A 17960-nucleotide genomic window follows, 5' to 3' on the forward strand; every position below is an offset into this window, starting at 1 on the left:
ATGTAATGTAAAAGCATACAACTTCAGATTTGTGTGAAGGATTTCATACTACTTAAAATATTTTTACTGAATTACACTAGTGTCACAATTATTGTTGTATCTTGACTTTTTATTATTAAAGCTAATCTGCTCTCATCTGACTTTGCCAACACAACTTGGACTATGAGACAGTGAATTACAATGTTAACTATAGCTTTGAAAAGCAGCTCTGAATACGTTTTCATTGTTCTCTATCATATGCATAAACCGACAGTGAGTTTTTCCTTGACTGACCTCTTTGATAATTCAGTGGAATGTAAGAGTTTCCAAGCAAAAAAAGTCACAAAAACACATTAGAAAAGAAAATGACATAAAGTAATGTTGTAGCAGAGTGTTTTTTCATTGGCAGCTGACCTGCTGCTGCTGTTTAAAAAAAAATAATAATAATAAAAAAAAAGGTATCTTGGCTGGAAGTCAATTCGGTAAATGAACTGGCTATATATTGATTTTCTCCCATTTCCCTTGTTATGTAATATGATTTCCCTTCCTTTGCAAAGGTTGCTGTTGTACAGGATGGTGCTGGGATCACGGTCGTGGGAGCGTATTGGAATGTGTGGAGTAAGAAAGGCTGTCACAGCAGTCAATAAGATCTGAGAGGTGTTGACTAATTGCCTGCTAATTACACAGTAAATTGTCTAATTAAGCTGATGGTTAATTAGGGTACACTCGCACAGCAGTCTTGTGGAATTTTTGTCTGATGTCTGGGAAGCAGCTTGTGTAATTGGCAAACTGGTAAGGACTGGCAGGGAACAGGACTGGGAAGCACGCTGCCAGCAGATGACAGAATAAGGATGCGTTTGCACAAAGGTTGTCATGTGAGCACCAAGGGGTTTGTTAGCCTTCTCCAGCTACATGGAAGCAGGCCTGATGAGAAATTTATCTGAAAGCTACTGGAAGCTGTAAATAAAATACAATGTAAGCGTGTAGTAATCTAAAAGCAGTAGCATGTATTCTTCTCATGTGTTAGTCAGAATTTGGATGTTACGTGGTTTCCTTTAAAATTTTGGCTAATAAACAAAGAATGCTAGAGTGATTGTGTAAAGAACATCACCAAACAGTACAGTTTACCAGGGCAATAATTGCTGCATTGTGATTTGTTTGGTGGAGCATACTCCATTTTTGTGCTGATGTTGAAAAGGGACGACTGTTAATAAGGATACTCACCAACCACCATAACCATCATCTATGATATTCTGAATCCTCATTAGTCATTGTATCCATCCCTAGATGTGACAGAGTATGAGCAGGTCATAATGGTGTTCTGAATTAAATATGTGTGAGTTATGCTAAACTATAATACAGTTAATGAAAGTATCTGGATTCCAGGCTGTGACCCAAAGACCATGGAAACAGCTGAGAGTATTAAACAGCGAGAGTCTGGACAGTAAAGGAGTGTAGACACCAATTCAGCAAAAGTGTCAGTTCTCTGTGATTTAAATTTAATTCAGAAATGTACCTTCATATATATGCTTCTGTAAAGTTAATTATCAGAATCAGAAGAAAGTGCAGTGTAGGATTGGGTCTTTACATAATGCAAAGATTTAATTTGAGCCATGTATCAGCAAATCTAAGGAAAGTAATTCTGTATCCTAAACAATCTCAGAAAGTGTGTGTGTATATATATGTACATGTATATATGTATACACACACACACACAAGGAATGCTTTGATGTCAGTTAAGCAAAGGAAAATGTGATAGCCACTTTCAGTCTTGGGAATTATATATTTTTTCATAGGTGCCCATCTTTTTACATTTTAGCAAGTGCAATATTTTGTTTAGGCACAATGTCATCATCTTAATGGAATTTAAAAAAAAAAAAAAAAAAAGGTGAATTCCAGACCTCGATTGCTGGTTAAACACATCTTTTTCCACACAATTATTTTAAAAATAAAATAAAATAGTAAGGGTGTAAATTATGCTTTCTTTGAATTAATGAAGCCTTTTTTATGCCACGATCTTCTTGCTTCACCTCCACAGTTAACAGTGCCTTTGTGTAGCTCCGTCTATGTTGTGTGGCTTTGCTTATGATTTTTCCTTCAAAAACAACAAAACAAAATCATGAGCAATTGAGAGGATTTCTACTGTGGCAGGTATAAGATGTGAGACCAAGCACTGAGGCCAGTCTAAGGGGCCTTGACCCTCATCTGAGGGGATTATAATTATACTTACTATGCTGCTTCTCTGTGTTTATTTGTATAGAGCAGAACACTGTGATTCCTCTGCATGAGGTTTTGAGATTCTTTTCACAAAATAAAACCAATGTAGTTCATTGATTCAAGTCAAAAGTATCCAAGGAAGCTAAACGTGCCTAATTTTCTTTCAAATAAAACATTTTTTAGATTTGTATTTGATGTTTACATGCACACATTTCCGTATGCATCTGCACATATGCAAAAGCAGACCTCCTCAGTTCATTTTTCTGTACTATTTTTTAAGAATTGTTCCTTAAAAGTATTAGAGAAACTATTCTTTTTGTCTCTGACAGCACAGTCAGAACAAAGCTCACTTCACCAGCCAGCTGCAGGAGCTGAAAGCACAAAGTGCAACCATCACACTTGCTTTCGTTGTCAGTCATGGGGCAGAAAACGGATATGTTGCTAATGCATTTTATTCTCTGAAGACAGAGAAAGGAGTTCAGAGGATAATTGTTACCTTTTTGCATGCTTTTGAAGGAATTTCTGGCACATGCTACTATGATCTCTGATGTAATAAATTGCACAAACATAAAGGATGCATCAGGTAATTTACGTTGTGTAGTAAATATATATATGTAAAACTCCTAAAATCTTAAAGAGAAAATACAATAATGCTGTTCTTAAATAGCAATTAACAACGTTTCAAAAATTATTAATGCTTTCATATGCAGTTGTAGCTGCATCTTATTATATGCGTATTACTCTGTGCTTGATCAAAAAAAGAAACGTTTCCCAAGTACCTGCAAGCAGTGTTTTCCCAGCCATGTTCTTTCCTGAAGCATTTTTGTTGTCCATTGGCAAAGCCTGGTGCTTAAGCAGTGGCATTGGAGGAGCCCATAGTGCATGCGCTGTTGGTGTTGCATGCTGGTGCATTGCTCATCGGGTTCTCTCCACACGTGGCTCAGGAGGTTCCTGATCACTACCTTTTCATTTAATGTGTGTATCAAGCCATAGAGAAGGTTTAGCAAAGTGTCATTGATTGAAGTGTTTTCAATATGTCGAAACTCAGCCTTATAGTTCTTAGCTGATTTAGCTTGAGCAGTTGATTGCATTATTCAGTGTTTGTGTGAGACTGGGGCATGGCTGAGAGCATGCTGAGCAAAAGTCAGTCCTGCCAAGACAGGAATAATGCTAGGATTGTTAGAGGAAATATCCAGAGGCTACAGCAAGAGAATTATCAGTCCTTCCGGCTGAGCATTGTAGTTCTGTTGCAGGCCGTAACTGCAGCAGCAGATAAGAGCCAGAAGAGTGAACCCCTTTTATTTTCTGAATGCAGGCCTTGCTAAAGATATCTGTGCTTTGCATTTCAAGATTAAACTACTGCCGGTGCTTGCTATATGGAACTACTCTTTAAATCTATCCAAATATTGTTGGTGGTAACAAATTATATGCTTTGATGCTATGAGGTGCCTCACTGGGGAATTTAAATCCTCCCTGCCCATACTGGTGTTCCAGTTATGCTGGGCCAGAAGGGGAGGAGTTGCTGGCAGTTCCTCTGAGCACTGTTAATGTATATGCTCTTGCACCAGGGTGATCTGCAGCAGCCAGGCTGTTAACTCCAGTGCAAACTTGAGGAACTTTTTTTCCTCCTTAGCTTTGCAAAATTAAGAAAAGGATGATTCCAGGTGCTCTGGAAACTCTTTATGTTGCTGCCAGGGGCATTGTTCTCAGGTCAGTTGCTTGCTGCTAGTTGTGTAAGAGATAACTTTTAAGGCCTGCCAGGAGTACCTGGAATGGGTGGTTGCACATGAGGGTAATGCAGATCTCAAGCACATAAATAAACAAAATCTTATTTTCCTGTAGTCTGCTGTATTTAAACTCAGATGAATTTCTCTGCTTATTTATGGATTTTTTTCTTTGACATCCAGAGAAATTTTGTGCCTTCAGGGAACAGCAGAATATTGGAGTACATCTCTGAAGTTCTGGAGTACACATTTTTGAGTGTCACATTTTTGTAATGGTTATACTGTTGTTATTTCTTATTCCAGGCAAAAATCTGCATCTATCTTGGACTAAAATTGAACAAATTTATCAGTCAGAAAATTCATAAGGGATATGTTATCATTTTGTTTTCTACAAACAGAAATTTTAATCTGGAAATGCCAACTTAGTCTTTACAGTAAAGCCATATATATCCAAATACATAGTTTTCTTTGCTTGAGCACCTTTACCTCATAATATGTTTTAGATTTTCTTTTTCATTATAGCCCTCTGATTGGAGAACACTCAAAAAGTATTTAAGGAGAGAATGAGTACATATGTGAGAATAAAGCATTGAAACTATAAACCATAGACCATCCATCTCGCAATTTCTTGTGTACCTCTTAATCAATAAAAGTAATGCTTTGCTGCTGCAACAAAAATTGTTCTTACTGTATGTTTGGAGCTGCCTACATAGAGATACATAAGCACTGTCTTGGGTAAATTTTATTGTTTTTTATTTTTCTTATCCTCTTACATTCTTCCTTTAACAAAACTTAAAGAAAAAATAGTGCCAGAGACTCTGCTGCTTTTATTACAGGCAGCAGACCATCCGTACTTGATTTTTTTCAGGATGCATTGGATTGCTTCCCACTTGTGATGTAGATGTTGGAACACAGCATCACACACATTCCTGCTTTGCTGTCTCTGCACAAGAGCTTACAATTCTGGTATTGAAAATCACGACACTAGTGACAGTTGCAAAACAATGTGATTTGATGGCATGATTGAGGCTGTAGCATTTGTATTCGGCATGTATGTTTACTGTGGGGCGTCTTGACATAGCTAAACTCTCATGGACAGAAGAATTAAATGCAGGGAAGTAAAACATATTTTTTCAAAGTGATAGAAATGAGAGTTTTTGGTTTTAAGAGATCTTATGTGAACATAACTGAGAGGAGGGAGGGCAAACCAGCATTCCTAGCCAATCCAGGCCTACACACATGTATTTCTTCTGGCTGAAGCTTTCCCTTTGGTGCCATTAGCATTTTCATTTCAAAAAAAAAAAAAAATGGCAGTCTGCAGTGAAAGCAGTAAAAATGTTCAACCTGTGGTTTAAATTATTGATTTTTTTGAATATTGAAGCTGTATTTCAAATGGGTTTTGTTAGAGTTACTTCTGGGTAGAGTGTTCCAGAGGTAATTTGATATCTAAAAGCCTGTGTATTTCTAAGCCATTTCAGTCTTTTGAGTTCCTTCAGCTGATCAGCTGATTGGGTAAAACATCTTATTGTCTTCTGAATTGCAGGCAATAGAAAAATTGCAGCTCAAGGTTAGCACGTAGACTAGCAGACTATTCTCTTGGTGATTTATTATGTGTACTCAGTGTCCAATCAACTGACAAAAATAGCTCATTTATTTTTAATGCTGTAACTTATCTTCACTTAAAAAAAAAAACTTCTTTCGAAGTGCTAGTATTCACAATTTAGTTGGGGGGAAACCGTCATCTAAATAAGTAGGTAATGATGCATAATTAAAATTAGGTGAGTTCATGGTATGGAATACATTTCCTGTAAATAAAAAGTTTATGCATGTATTTTCACAAACCAAATGCATTGTGTTACTACAGAACAAAATGGCTTCTGTGTTTAAAGAACAGCAATACAAGCAGCATTCTTATTTATATATGCATACTTTGATGAAGGAATAGCAAAGTAAAGGGATGTTTCATTGGAGTACAAATTACACAAACTGAAAATTATGAAAAATATTTTTAAAATATGTATATATCGTACATGCATGTTTAAATAAAATTCAAATATATGAAGGCACGTCTTGAAAAGATGTGTGTCATTAAGAGCTTATATAATGCCCAGTTGGCTTACCACCCACAGTAACTCTAGTTTCTGGCTGTTGTTTAAGAGTTTTCTGAAACATTTGTTGACATTCTTGTGGTAGTGCACTTGAGTATTTTGCATTGCAGTTTACAAAATACTGTTCAAATATCACAAGGAATGAAGCTTCTGCTGCGTCACTGTGTTCAAGGAAGCCAGTGCTGGCCTGCTCTGTACTGGCTTCACAAGCCAGTACATCATCTAGGGGAAAGTTTCTAAGTGAAGATGTAAAAATAAACTTCCTACTGCCTTCAAAAACAGAAGCATGCGGTCCATGCCTGCCTATATACTTTGTTGTTTTGCTTGTTAAGATGTGTGATTGCTGGCTGTACTGTGTATTTTAATCTATGTACGTGGGAATACAAATACAAATTTGGTCTGAGAAGCAAATATCAATGATTTTTTTTATAGCGCTGAATTATAAATCGATGTAATATGGAGCTCTTGTTTGTCCTTATGCAAACTTTGTTTCATTGGAAAGGAGGAATGAGAATGCTTGTCTGATCCGGTATGTATCAGTAGCAAGTGTTCCTGTTCCTCAGTGAGGTTTTGTATTGACCTGTGCTTTAAACCCCATATCTCTGTGATAGGAAAAAAAGGATGGGAAGGTATTCCATATGACACTTATTTGTCATGAATACAATTATCAATAATCAAGATAGGGAAAAAGCAAGTTTCATGCTGGCTCTGCCCTTTGGAATACAGCCCGCCTGGCCCCTGCATTCCCAAAGCCCCTCCAGGACTGTATATGTGGTGCCATGAGTTCACTCCCAGCATTCTGACAGGAGCTATTCTGCATCCTCACAAATCAAAACATCATTCAGAGGGTCAGGAAAAACCTGTTAGTCACTCAAAAAAATGTAACTAACTCAGATTGATAGTTCAATTCAGAGCAAAAGAGTTGAAAATTCTGGCAAGTTGATTAGTAAAGGAATTTAGAAAAAACAACTTGTCAGTTTCATTTATTTAGTTTAAAACTATTCTGATACTCTTTCAGCTGCATTTATGTCTATAAAAACAAATTCTAACAGTTTATGTAGTCTAATGTATCCCCTCCGTTTTCATAGCCAGCACATAGAGAGGACTAAGAATACTAGTTCTATTTCATGAATTTCAAAGTAGCTGAGCATTCTAGCAAAAATCACAATCTATTTGAAAGATCCTATCTAAAACTAGTTCTGAATTAGTTTTTTCTTTGAATCTCATACAAGGTATTGAAGTGCTGGTTAATACTTTCACAATTTCTTTTTCCCCACAATTATGTTAAGTGTCCAAATCCACATCTAATGAGGCTCTGAGAGCAGTAAATGGCTCAGTCTTGCAATTCTCTTCTCAGGCAAAAGATCTGTTGGCTTCAACAGAACATATGCACAGATGAAAGGACTACGTTATAAAAAAAAGTTTACATTTAAGGGGCTTGTGTTACCAAAGTAGAAGCTCTGTGGATAGATTTTCTTTGGAATGTAAAATAAATTATTCCCCTAGATGCAGAGAGCCTTCCACCACACCTGTGTACTTATATATAACTTGAAATTGTTTAGTGCCATCTGAGGAGTGGATACTTTGATAATTATAATAGTTATTTAAATAATGCTCCAAACAGAACTGATATACTTTCCTTGAATTTCTAACCCCTAAATACAGCCAGATATGACTCAATTCTTATAGTATTTAAGCGTTCTTAGTGGAAAAAGAGAGTGCTTCATGTATGTTCAAGACATACCTTCATATTTGTAATTCATCCTCAGCAGATAATTTAAGGGAATAATGTGATTTTTCTCTTAATTACTTAATCCAGGAATAAAAATATTTTGTATTAAGCATAAATTTCATATAACTTTAGTATTCTGTAGCTCCCCAATGTTGATTCTTTGTGCAAGAATTTTAACTCCTCTTTAAATAGGATTGTACGTAAAACATTTTTCTTCTTGTTTAGTAAAGAAATCATATTTTTCTACCTTGAAAGGAAATTATTTTTTCTCCCCTCCTCCTCGGAGAATATAATAGTCTTGATTTACTTAAAGCAATCTGGAAGAAAATATTTTAGTGCTGGTTCACAATTTAGTAATGGAGCTTTACAAAACAGCCCCTAGGAATAGCTGTGAATACATTGATTATATGGTTTCCCTATGAGAAAACAGTAATTAAAATTTTACCATAGATTGGATCAGGACATGTTAATATTTTATTAGGTAATAAGTGAGCTTGATATAGGTGTCCAGAGTTGTTGACAGCAGCTTTGTTAATCCTTGTAGCATATTCTCTTATATAGTCACCTGCATTTTCTCATTGTTTGCTGTTTCTTTCAAAAATGTTGTTAGAATTATGAGGTTACCTGAGATTCTCTCTATTTTATTTTTAATTCTGATAGATCTCCTTGTGAAGCATTAGATGTCTTGTTTCTTAGATTTTTCAGACTGCCTTTTCCTCCCCATTTCATGGGCCATTAGTATTTGTCTAGAATTCCTAAAGTTAAGCATCATAAGCATCATAAACTACTACATATTTTAATTAATATGCATTAAATTTCAAAATTTGCTCACAGGGCCTTGGAAGCTTCGTAGTTTTCATGGAAGGATACAGACCAAAAGATAAAGTCTATGCAGATACTTGTGTTCCCATTTTACTCCATTAATTTCCCTTCAAATTAGTATTGCGATGCTTTGCTTTGCTTGCAGTTGAATAATAGAATCCATTTGATTGCTTTTAAGCATTTTCTCTGGATTATTTTCCAGAAATACTTCATCATTATTTTAAAGAACAAAAGTGAGTTACAGGTACAGATAAAGCTTGTTAGGTATTTCATGCAAGCTATACAAATAATAGCCTGTTGGCAGCAAATATATAATTTGCAGGAGAGTAAACTGAGTTTTTACATAGTTTCAAGTTATGCTATCCTAGTATTTCAGGGATTATCTGTGCTGCTGTTATATAGCATTTTGTTTTATTGTAGATAGTCTCAAGAATCTCGCTGTTGGAAATGGATTTGCAAAGGCTTATACTTCTACTTTTGCCATTTGGATGACATCGATGTTAATGAGAATGGTTCGCAAACAATTGAGTTAGATAAAATTTAAACTCTGGTTACTTGGCGGCGCCAAAAAAAGAAGGCATTTCATGGATTTATTTTTTCTTTTTTAAGCTCTGGGGGAATGATTACAGTAACGTAAGAATGTCGTCTTCCAAGTCTAAAAGAGTCAGAGAAGTTTTCTGAGGGAAGGTAATTGTAAGTGAACAGTGACGTCAAGTTAAACAATGCGGGGTAGAGAATATGGTCTCCAGAAAAGACCTCGGGCAGGCAGCAAGTGGCGAAAACACTTTACATCAGCAAAACTCAACCTTTGCATTCATGTCTCTGATTAGTTGGGACAAAGTGAGCAAACAGGAAAGTTACAGCTGTGTGGCTGCTTCAAATCAACATTTTAGCATGTTCCTGGTCAGCAAATGCCAGCATGGGTGCTAAAATAATAGCTCTGCCTTAAGCTAACTTTGCCAGCTCTCCTGAGTTCCACCCATTTGACTTGGTTACTCGGCTATGAAGGCAGCTAACAATTGCTTCTATAGCATTGGGCTCTTTTCTCATTAATTCTAAATGAGATCTATGCTGAAATGCAGGACTGGCCATACAACATTGATTAGGTATAGTAAATTTATATATAAATTTATATAGTAAATTTTATTTTCCAGAAATATTTGGTGGTCCAGCCTCCAGATTTCCCAGCTGATTTTGAATGGGATTTATGAGTCGCTTATGAGTAGGTTCAATTCTCACAGAGTCTGAACGAATGATTTCTCAAATATCTTGTTTCTTAGTAGATCCCAGTACAATCCTTATAGTACAGTATTCCATATTGCAGAGATATTCCTGTGGTTACTTCAAATAGTTCCAAATGTGATACTTTTTTGCTTTCTTGAGTTTTGTTCTTCAATTACAAAAGCAGCATTGACCATCTGCTGCTGACTTCTTGTCAGTGACTGTATTTCATGGAAGTGCAGAGCACAGCCCAGAATAAAATTCTATGCTGTGGAAGAACTGCTTAACTAAAGTAAAACAAAAGCCTTCAAAAAAATACCAAACACTTGCACCAAGGAAAAAATTGGGTTTTAGAGTAATTTTTATCATTAGTCAAAAAAGATATGAGCTCATTTAGACACCGAAAAGAAACAGTTTCAAAAGAAAGTGAATACAGATAGAACTCTCACTCATGAGCTGCAGATCTTTTCCGCAGCTAAAGTTTTGACCACAGTGCAGTTTGACCGCAGAAATTTAATCATGTCTTACTGCTTATACCTTTATCAGGAAACTGATAAAGTCTGCGCACACATTAGCAAGAAATTTTTCAGATGTCCTTCAGGTTTTTTTTTCTTTCTCTTCTCTTCCTCCCTCGTTTCTCTGTCTCTCCCAAAGAAACTGCTATAAAGCTGATGAGAATTTGGGTTTGCTTTGAAAGCATCTTTTGTTCAAAGACTAATTTTAACCTTGTGATAAAGATTGCTTTTTTTTTTTGTATTCTATTGAATGCTATATCTAGACATTGTTTTTCAAGGCAAAGTACTGTAAGATGTAATACAGTTTAAAAATGATCTTTTGTAGTTACAGTACAAATGTTTCTGCATTCTCTTGTCTACAAGGAAGAACAAATATGTCAAAAATAAGAAATGTATTAAACTTTATTTTAAATATTAGTTAAATACTAATTTTAAAGTGAAACAAATATGCATTATAAAAAGGTTTTTTTTTTTTTTTTTTTTTTGTACAACTACCCTAGAAAATGTAATTGTATAGAAAGATTCAAAACAACATTTTCATGTAAAATAACTCAGCTGGAGTACCTTTGGCATAAATGCTCAAGTTACTGTTCCATGTTTGGTTTGTTTGCTTTAGGTTATGTGTGGCTGTTGGGTTTTGTTTTTTGTTTTCTTTTTTTAAAAACTTTTCATCATAATTTAAATCGTTTTGTTTTGTACTTTAATCTGATTTATCACTTTTTGGGACTCTGGGCTATAAAATTAAGAATTCCAGCCAAACTGTCATGTATGAATTAAAGAAGCACTGGGAGATTGCTGCTGTTTTAAGCCAGGGCAGCAGATGTTTCTTACTTAACTTAGAATGGGGATGGCATTGGCCTGAGATTGTTCTAAGGCAAAAAGAGTAAACTCTTCCCTTATACTCTGGTCTGTTTAGATTATCCAAAGAGGTTGGGTTTTTGTTTTCTTAATCATAAGTTATCAGTAGTGATGGCGTGCTGTCTGAAATGCATTGCTAAGAAAGGTGGTGTGCCGAGCAGGCAAAAGCTTAGGTTGAAATTAAGTTAGACATCTGTAAATTGTGAAGTTTCTCATGAATTCTTACATTTATATCTTAAAGCACTAATGAGACAGTATAAAAAATGTCAAATGCATGGTAACGAAACCTCTAAGCAGCTGTCATTTGTCTTTCACACAGTGTAAGTGCTTCAGCAGTTCTGTTGCAAAATCCTGATGCATTACTTTTTCCCTTATGGGGCTCCAGTCTTCTTTGCTAACTTATTGATTTCTAAAGCTAGCTTACTTGCTGGAGCTCTAATGTTAAATTGGTTTAATAAACACAAATGGCATAGTTTAATGTTTTAAAAACACTTATGATGAAGTCATGCTCTTTTTTTTTTTTCTGTTCATTATTTGCGTAACTGATTATTCAGTATAGAAATAGAGTGTAATATTAAGGAAAATTTAGAAGCATTGTTTCTACTTCAGACTTTTGGTATTTGCATGCTTTCATTGTTAGGGAAAAAATGCCAGCAACAACAAATGGCAAATCAGATTAACCCTATGTTGCAAGCACATGACAAACATCCATCAAAAGGCAAATAGGAATATATTGAAGTATTCTTTTCCCTCCATAGCATATTGATCTTATAAGTAAAATATGAAGAAGTGTAATTGCTAAATTAAAGCATGTCTCTTTTTCAAGATCTTTTTCTATATTAGTGGAGAGATCAGCACTCTCATGCTTTAAATCACCAATGTGAACAATCGTGGAAGGCTGAGGAAATAATAGATTTTAATACAGTTCTTATTTTCACTGAAGAACTTTAAAAATTTTGTAAAAATGATGTAAAATTATTTTACATCATTCTATCATGAAGAGAAGCAAAGCAGTGAAGAGGAAAGAGCAGGCTAAGTTTAGACTTCACTCACAAATGTGATGAAAAAAAAAGGAGGCATTTGTAGAGCACTAAATTGCTTATAGATGGCAGTGGAGAGATTAGAGAAGTTTCTGCATGGTGGGATGTTCTGAGATAAGTTTTTCTGTTAAGGTAGTTTCTGTTTTGTTTGTTTTTTATATGTTCTCTGAGGGGAAGAGGAGGAGAGAGTGCGGAAGCGACTTTGCTGAGGTTTTTTACTTGTTTGGATAACATAAACTCTGTCTAATTCCGTGTCCAAAGTAAACTAAAATAATTCATACAAACATTAGAAAATCAACAGGTGGCACTGTGTGTGCAACATAACCTGGAGAACGAAACAGCACGATGGTTTGTGCATGGCGAGGTGCCATCTGCCATGCCTAACTTTCTTGGGAAGTAGTCATAAGTGAATCTACTTGCCCTGCTCTGTGAACCAGTCTGGCAATACATCATAAAAATCCAGCAGAATCAGGTAAGGTCTGTGTTGAAGTTAATGAGCTCCATTAATCTGAATGTTTGTACCTGATAGAATGGATGGAATTTGTTTGTCAAGGTGCTTGCAGTGGATTGAGCTTTCTGCTAAAACGAGCAGACAGGCTCAGCTGAAAGAATGCTATGGGGAAATTCAAGAGAGCAAGTCCCTAACCTGAGCCTCAGAAAAGCAACCCTATGGAAATATCACATGCCTCACAGCTCTGATGTGGGAGAGAAAGCAAACAACTCATAGAGGATGTATAGGAACAGTGCTGTGTGAAGTAGTATTGTTGCTTCAGGTTTCACTTGCCTTTTTGTAGATGGTTAAAACTCCAGAAGGGGTGATACTAGACACAGTCTGGCTAGACAGCTGAGTCACAGAAGAGGCAAATCATCACAAGACCTCGAATGAGAGTTGGCAGGGAATTATGAGGACATAAGTATGTGATGCCATTCATATCTGTGAGGGTGTTCAAACAGTAGTGAGCCAGATTTCCAGAATGCTGTAACGACTGTGATATTAGGCAGAAAAGGGCATCTCTCCATCTCCTCCTTATTTTTACATTTGTGAAATTGTACATTGAGTTCTACTGTAATTAGTGCAAACTATAGAGAAAACTAAAATTTGATGTTGAAGGATTGATAAGAGCATTTAGCAAATGAACTTTAAAAGTGTTTCACTTGTACTGTGTTTTGAAATCTGTGCAGCTCTTTCAATAGTTCTGTGATTATGTAGGGAAAAGGAGTCCACTCGAATTTGCTTAAATACCTGCATTTTTCATATAATGTGTTTTGTTGTTTGAACAGTGAAGGTTGTGTGTTGAATATAACAAAGCAGAAATTTACAAATGGGCTTTTATTCATAACCCAGCTTACTGTCTACTAACCTGAAGTATGCTTTATTAAGATACTCAACTGCAATTTTCTTAACAAGGTATTTATTTAGATCACAATGAGGACAGTGTGGCTGCATCCTGGCTGATATTGACATTAAGTGAGTTGCAGCCCCAGGACTGTACAGACAGATACTTCATTTGGCAAGCATAATGTCCTTGCTCACTGGAAGAAAGAAAGGTCAAATTAACTTTGTAAAAGGTAGTAATCTAGTCATTGTATTAAATCTTTTTTCTCATATTAATGAAAAGAAATTGGTAAAGGTCACTAAATCCTATCTGCTTTAGTAAGTTAAAGTTGAAAAATACTTGAACTGTTTTGTGACTTTCAGTGACTTTGAAGGCCAACACTGTGAGGCAAAATCTTCTGTGTCTCAGAAGCCTTCCAGGGTGAAAAAAAAGTTAACACTTGGTATGGTGTCTTTCAATGCATTTATAACATCCCTAAATCTTACCAGGAACCTTAATTGTACTGCAGATCTTTGTACTGCTGACCAGGCGTACTTCAGGACTGAATATTTGCACAACTGGTTAATGTATCAATTTAAGATACCATTTCTAGTTTTCTTTCCATGTCACAAATACATGTGCCCTCTAAAGCTACTTTATTATTATATCGAGTGTTTGTTAAAATACAAGTAGCTACAATATTTTGGGAAAAAATGGATGAAAAGAATGCTTCAAGATCTGCAAATTAATAGAAACATATTAGAGCTTTGATATGAAAAACAATATAGCTTTACACTTGTGGTTCTTATATTTGCCTAATATACCTATGTTAATTGTGTTGGCATGAGGCTATGATATACCTTTGGGGAGACTGTGTTTATTTTATATTCCACGGTAACTCATCTCTTCAAGCAACATTTTTCTCCAAACTCTTTTATTTTTAATTCCTATCAGAGATGATTGTGGAAAAAAAGTGTGAACCCTGCTAATGAAGAGCTGTCTTTTTTATTCCCCCAAAACAATAACTCTGAGAGAGGAGTGAATGGCTTGATTCATTTCTATGGGTCATTAACTTTCACGCCTACGGATGCCAATGTTAATATTCACAATGTGAATTATTTCTCTACTGATCACTTTAGCAGAAACACACAATACATGTGTGTATCGCTTGATCTAACGCTATGCCTGGCATCCCATTGTATCCCTTAAAACTCAGAATGTCACTGCTGCCCAAACATAAAGGTCTGTTCATGCTTAAACAGCGTGGTTATGTCTTGACAATACAAAAATCTGTGGCAATCATCAACTATAAATATGTACAAAATGTGAAAAAGAACAAGTTTTAAAGGGAGTAGTAAGATGCAGGCTTCTATCTTGATTTCCACTTTCATTTAAATGTAGCTTACAGAAAATAGATGTGTTTGGGGTTTATCTAAAAGATCCTGTCTCAAAACTTACAGATTAAGACTGAAGTAGTTTGTAATTCAAGGATCCAATTGTAGAATTCAAGGATTATTAAGACAAATGCCTCAGATTGTTATTAGTGTTTTAATTAACCAACAGGAACAAAAATATATGCGTAATGCAAATTAACACAATCTAAAGTCATCAGAATAGGAGAATTGTTCTCAAGCAGAAAAGGGGACACTGAATCAGAAGGATATTGGCACTTTGATCTGGTTGACATAATGGCTTTGCTGATCTCCTGAGCTAGAAATGTTTGAGGAATTGGTACAGTTGTTAGTGTGCTCTACTGGGGAAGAGAAAGAACTTCTGAAGCAAAAGAAAAAAATCAGTAACTGAAATATTCATGAGTCACAGTTTGGCCCTTGATTCTATTTGTTCTCTCTGTTTCCTCCTGGTTTGCATTAACTTTCCAACAGTAATTTCTTTTGTTAGTGACTAGTGTGGAATTTTCCTAATCCTGAAATCTACATTAATTTGCAACATTTCCCCAAGAAATGAATGAATTTTCTATGGACTGTTCTGTTTACTTTTGCCAATACCAATTAATTTTCTAGTCTTTTTTTTTTTCCTGCAGCTTCATATTTTTGTGTGGTCAGAGATAAGATTTGTCCTCCCACAGTAGCACTTCATTAAAAGTTTTTTATCCTCAGACTTCATGGTACATGAAAGCTTTGTGCCATGTTTCCAATCGATTGTTTATTGCTTCTGTTCTCATAGGTAGGTAAGAAATATTTGCTTCATTTTGGAGTTTGAGGACATTCTGCTATTTCTATATGCCGACATATACTGTTACCTGTGTCCAGACCAATTTATCAGTGGGGTCATCTCTTTAGCAGCCTGCTCTTCTTAAAGTCAAAAAAGTTTGTAGGTTCATATGCCAGAGTGTTTTCTCTCAAGTTTCTTGCATCAGTTCTGTGGTAGCTTCTATTCACGTATCAAGAGTGAAAGGGTTGTGTGCATAACTGGGGAAAAATTCTGCTTTTTCCTGAAGTTTCAGAAGAGCAATAATCAGCACCAGCATTTGTTCACCCCATTTCTACAAACAGAGAAAATCAGAATTCAAACAGAACAACCAAAGACTTCATGTTCCAATTCTGGTGAGCTGGAGCACAGTGGTTACTGCAGCTTCCTTGCCCGCTGTTCTGGGGACAACCCCTAACAATTGGCCCACCACCAGGAGTGTCCATCTAACATGGCCTTAGCAAAACAAACTTAGTTAGATGCCTCGCCTGATTATCTTCCTGCTTAGCTCTCATAGCTGTGGCAGGAGACTGAAGACAACTGTAAGGCAAGTTTTGTATGGGTATTTCACACTTATCTCAAAGAGGCAATTTTCTGTCACTTGTGTGATTTCATTCTGTATGTACATAGACAGATTCCTTGAATCATCACATAAGTTATAAATTCCATTTTGTTTCCTTGAACTGTGAGTCTCCTTGTGTCTGGGGCTGTCATGTGCTAACAAGAGCCAGGAGATGTGCCAGCGTGTCAGTCATTACAAACTCTCCATCCTGCTCACTCTGAGCTAGGAGAGGCAAATGAGTAATGGGATCTTGAAAAAGGACAGCCCATTCCTCTCGGGAGGAACCAAGACAAAAGAGCCAGGTGGTAATGTTTGGATTTCAAAGCCAAGAAGGATTTTTGGAAGCAGAAGCAGCTTGGTCAGGAAAGATAACAAAGTGGTGCAGGGCACAGCAGAGGGGTCCTGTGAGACTGAGGCAGTGCGGAGGCAGTGGGAGCTGCTGATTGAAAAAGCAGCTGTGAGCTGGCAGGGGACAGCAGGGAAAGGGCTCTGAGCACCAAAGGGGATCTCATAGAATCTCAAAGAAAATTCAAGAGAGTAAGGAAATCTAGGCAAAAAAAAGTGTGTGTGTTTACTGTTTCATGTGTCTCTGCGCATCTCTTGTGGTCATTAATGTGAAGGGTGGCTGCTTTTGAGACAGTTTGCAAAGTCTGTGCATTACCTGATTCAGCTTCATGGAGTCATGCAGAGATAAATTGGTCCTCAGATGTTGGCAATGACTGCAGGAAGAAGCAAGTTGAAGCCATAGGGATTCAACAGCAGTTGCAAGGTCTCAACAAGGGTCTCTGTTCTTAGAAGAGATTGCCTGGAAACCCAAGGCAGATGCAGGAACTTCAGAGTGTTTTTGTATGGAAGCAGAATGAGGCTTTGTGACTGTCCCACAAGCATTTTTTTCAAAGCTGTAATATGTCAAACTTTGAATTCTTACCTTTACTGAAATGAGAGAGTGGGAGGAGAACAAAACATGCATATGTTAAGATAACAACCATACTTCCATAGAGGGCTCCAAGCATTGCCTGGCACACACAGCCACAAGTCTGCCACAGGGTGGGAATCGTGTCCCATCCACAAACCCAGAGGATGGGTTGGTGGCATGGACTTAGTGCTTCCTTGGTTGCAAAGCTTCTGACTCATCCGGAGTGAGAAGAAAGGGAGAATGAAGCTCCAGGCAACTTGAAGCACGGTCAGAGTAACATTCACTTGCTGGAAATTAGCATGTGCTGTGCTCGCAGGAGTCTGGTTATCAGCTTCACTTGTTTTGCCATGCTGGATGGTGCGATAGCACTGGCCTATATGTAGGAATAGCTTTCTGGGATGGAGTCAAATAGCAATTTCCTCTGCAAACTGATATAAATGATTCTTCTGCATAAGCTGCAATTTGTGTAAAGTGTTTTGGGAATGAGAGGAGTGTACTTTGCAGTTTGTTTTGGGTTTGCTTCAACTCGGAAAACATTCCAGATTTTTTTTTCCTGAAAATATATCTTAACTGTTGAGAGAGAGGTGTGAAGCTTTTGTGATTAAGGGAAAATGTTTTAATAGGAAAATTAGGAATTATTGTGATGCCCAGGTTTCAGATTTTTTTTTAGGCCATAAAATTAGATGAACTAGGGAGATTACTTTGAATGATTTCTACATATGTAAATGGACATGTAATTAAC

The 17960-nt window shown here is 36.5% G+C and overlaps 1 protein-coding gene across 2 annotated transcripts in view; it reads left to right on the forward strand.

Moving 5' to 3' along the window:
• DPYD (dihydropyrimidine dehydrogenase) overlaps positions 1–17960 on the forward strand; it is a 316371-nt gene that overhangs the window by 171178 nt on the left and 127233 nt on the right. The window lies entirely within an intron of this gene.

The sequence above is a fragment of the Lagopus leucura genome, unplaced genomic scaffold (assembly GCF_019238085.1).
Source record: "Lagopus leucura isolate 7727_CA_CO unplaced genomic scaffold, USGS_WTPT01 Super-Scaffold_100009, whole genome shotgun sequence".
In the NCBI taxonomy this organism is placed as follows: Eukaryota; Metazoa; Chordata; class Aves; order Galliformes; family Phasianidae; genus Lagopus; species Lagopus leucura.